Source organism: Triticum urartu, chromosome 6 (assembly GCF_003073215.2).
Source record: "Triticum urartu cultivar G1812 chromosome 6, Tu2.1, whole genome shotgun sequence".
In the NCBI taxonomy this organism is placed as follows: Eukaryota; Viridiplantae; Streptophyta; class Magnoliopsida; order Poales; family Poaceae; genus Triticum; species Triticum urartu.
In genome coordinates, this window is record NC_053027.1 from 168,044,080 (window position 1) to 168,048,376 (window position 4,297).

Consider the following 4,297-nt stretch of genomic DNA (forward strand, 5'->3'; position numbering starts at 1 on the left):
TGTGGTACCTTGTACTCACTCTCTACATGTCATCCCAGTCTTGGTATTCTTGTGGTTTCTTTTGTTTGCTCTGGCTAGTGGACGTACCTGTGTTATCTAACCTTGTTTGTGCAGGTTCATTCCATCCTAAGCCAACTCAAGACCACAAGGTAAGTATATGCATCAAAATCATGAGTATGAGGAGTTCTTGCTTATGTACATACTGATTGCAAGAAGGACTCATGAGCATGAAGGTATTTTCCTTGATAATCTTTTGCTCTGATGCATATGGCCAAGATGCATGTAACACATTGCCTACTCTGTCATGGTTATGCTCTCACATGTCTCTATATTTCGTATTTACATGAGTGCATACATGTAGGGGGAGCCTATACTTGTTACATGTCCTTCCAAAGCTTTACTTGCTGTTATTTATATCTTTATCTAAAGCTTTGATGTATGTTGCCATCAATTACCAAAAAGGGGGAGATTGAAAGCACAAGTGCTCCCTAGGTGGTTTTGATAATTGATGACAACATATCTCTTGTTGGACTAACATTTCGATCTAGCATGTTTCAGATAAGTTCAACAATGGAGTGGCATGGACTAAAGGTTGTGGGAACTCCTTCAAGATGCTAAGGACAAAGGATTGGCTAAAGCTTCAAGCTCAATACTCCTCATTTTACATTTTAGTGATCCAAGATCACATTGAGTCTTTAGGAAAAGCCAATACTATCAAGGAGGGATGAGGTGTTGCTTAATGAGCCTCTTGCTTCATGTGCTTAGTGACATGCTCCAAAACCCTCAGCTACTTTCCCACTTCCACATATGACCTAAACCCTAAGCCAAACTCGGTCCTACCGATTCTTCCTATCCGGCGCCACCGAGTTTCACTTGTCATAAGCCACTGCCAAACCCTAATCAGTTCGGTCTCACCGATGGGATCTCGGTCTTACCGAGATGGGCTTGCAAACTCTCTGTTACCCATTGCAATATTCTCAGTCCCACCGAGATATGCAATCGATTCCACCGAGTTTTGCTTGGCCAAATCTCAATCTCACTTATTACCCAAATCGGTCCCACCGAGTTTGAGTAATCGGTCAAACCAAGTTTTGGATTTACCCTAACCCTAGCACATCGGTCCCACCAAAATCTCTAACGGTCACTAGGTTTACCTTTTCGGTCCGACCGAGTTTGTTGATTCGGTCCCACCGAGATTGGAAAACTGTGTGTAACGGATGGATTTTGTGTGGAGGCTATATATACCCCTCCACCTCCTCTTCATTCGATGCGAGAGCTATCAGAACGCATACACCATTCCAACTCATATGTTTTGAGAGAGAACCACCTACTCATGTGTTGAGACCAAGATATTCCATTCCTACCATATGAATCTTGATCTCTAGCCTTCCCAAGTTGCTTTCCACTCAAATCTTCTTTCCACCAAATCCAAATCCTATGAGAGAGAGTTGAGTGTTGGGGAGACTATCATTTGAAGCACAAGAGCAAGGAGTTCATTACCTACACACCATTTGTTACTTCTTGGAGAGTGGTGTCTCCTAGATTGGCTAGGTGTCACTTGGGAGCCTCCGACAAGATTGTGGAGTTGAACCAAGGAGTTTGTAAGGGCAAGGAGATCGCCTACTTCGTGAAGATCTACCGCTAGTGAGGCAAGTCCTGTGTGGGCGATGGCCATGGTGGGATAGACAAGGTTGCTTCTTCGTGGACCCTTTGTGGGTGGTTGCTTCTTCGTGGACCCTTTGTGGGTGGAGCCCTGTGTGGACTCTCGCAACCGTTACCCTTTGTGGGTGGAGCCCTGTGTGGACTCGCGCAACTGTTACCCTTTGTGGGTTGAAGTCTCCATCAACGTGGATGTAGGATAGCACCACCTATCCGAACCACGGGAAAAACATCCGTGTCTCCAATTGCATTTGAATTCTCCAAACCCTTCCCTTTACATTCTTGCAAGTTGCATGCTTTACATTCCGCTGCTCATATACTCTTTGCATGCTTGCTTGATATGTATTGTGTGTGTTGAAATTGTGCCTAAACTCCACTTAAACCGAAAAAGCTTAAAAATTCCAACTTTAGCATTAAGTGTCTAATCCCCCCCTCTAGACACATCTACTTCTAGATCCTACAACCCCCACACACACTTTCAGTCGGTGGGCCAGAGTGGCATATATCTCACCAACATGGATCCTAAAACGGACCAAGAATAATCCACCTTGGTCGTACAATCTCTCTCTTGTTTTTGGTCAGAGTGATGGCCGTCCATGCGACCCCGGAGATGGGCTAGCTCGCCAATAATCACGCAGGTAGCTAGTCCCTGAAGACAACCACTGCATGTGTGTGAGCCAAACATATGTATGGAGAGGTGTGTTTTTGAGTAACAATGGAACAACTTTGATGTGGCACCGTGATTTCGAACAAGAAATCCCTAGACTGAGTGAGGGTTAGGTTGACGATGCATATATATGTTACACCACACTTCAAGCCAACGACGGGGATTCATGCATGCATGCATGCATAGTATATGCGCTCAAACTTAATTAGGTCTGAATCTCACCATGACCTATACTATGATAACACGAACCAAATGAAGAATCCGCCATGGTAACCTATCTTGTTGTTGGTCAGGTGATCATGGATGCCCACACGGGCCCATGAATATATAGGCTTGTCGCTGATAACCACACGAGGGAGTGTATCGTTCGAAGGCAACCACTACATGCATATGTATGGAGGTGATGCGTGCATGCATGTTTGAATACACAACATTGATGTGGCACGTGTGTCAAAAATCATACACTATCTCCCCACATGGAGCGAGATCGGTTCATGATGTGTCGTTGTACTAGCCTCTTCGACTCAATGGGAGGGATTCATGCGTACACATGCATGCGTGTGTGCTCAAGCTGTATCATGCATGTCATCCCAGAGAAAAAATAATAATCCCCTCCTAAGTCAAATTAACCTCTCTTGTTGTCAGGCAAAAAGTAGTGATGGACCAAGCGGGCCCACAAATGGAAAGCATCGATATCGCTGATAACTGCTTAAGTGGGTGCGAGAGGACAACCACCACCGCTTTGCATGTGGGCCAAACATATATATGTTGAATACCCAAAATGCACAACTTTGATGTGCCACATGCCTCAAAAACCGTAAACCATGCACCCACACAGAGCGAGGTTCATATCAAGCGTACTACATATGATGGTCCCCTTCCCCTCTCTTCACCACATACTATATGCTCCTGTCGTAATATATGTAACCCAAAAGAATCCTCATCGACGGTGAAATTAATTAACCTCTCCCGATGTAGGTCAAAGTGATGCATGCATGCATCGATGATGGCCTCGTGGGCCCATAGATGGAAGCGTCACATGTGAGTGTCCTAGCTAGGATATGCATGTGGCCAAAAAAGGTGTTGTGTGATGTTTGAATAACCAATTTCACAATTTTGATGTGGCACGTGCCTCGGAAACCAAAAAGTCCCGACACTGAGTGAGGTGTACTTGTTCACGGCCGCGTACGTATAGTATATATGCTAGTCCCCTCCCACCTCTTCGACGCTTACTATATACCACCATAACACAAACAAAAAAGATTCCACCTTGCTGGTAAAATTAACCTCACTGCTGGCTATTCGTCAAAGTGATGGACGACGACCTCGTGGGCCCATAGAAAGCGTCACACGCGAGTATCAAGTGTCGTGTAGGACAACCATCGACTGCATGTGGCCAAAACATTTATGTATGACAGGGTTGGGTAATGTTTTAAATAACGAGTTCACGACTCTGATGTGGCACCGGCCTGCCTAACAAAATGGCCAACCCACACGGTGGCTCACAACTCGTAGTGTACTGCGAGCCACCCGCCACCCCCAGACGCACACACCCACACACACGGTGAATCTACCACAGCTACGATGCATGTTAAATTAATTATCCCGCGGTGAACATACATGTTACCAAATGAGGGACATTTTAATTTCAAAAAAATCATAGAGATCATTAAGACGCTTTAGTACATTGATTGATTGATTTTCTATGGGTATAATGTGCAAAAATCAAATTTGAGCTACATGCACACGTGACAGTGCACCTTAATGGATTGCAAAAACACATGTGTCTCATTGGGTGCATGTTTACTCCCTGTGCAACAAATTTCAAACATTGAGAATCTTGATTTCTAAATTCTAGTACATCCAAAACTTATTTGAAGTTCATGAAACTTATCATGTTGTCATATGGACACCAATACAAAGTGGCATTGTACTTTTTTGGGTCAAATTTGAGACTAGTTTTGATGTAAT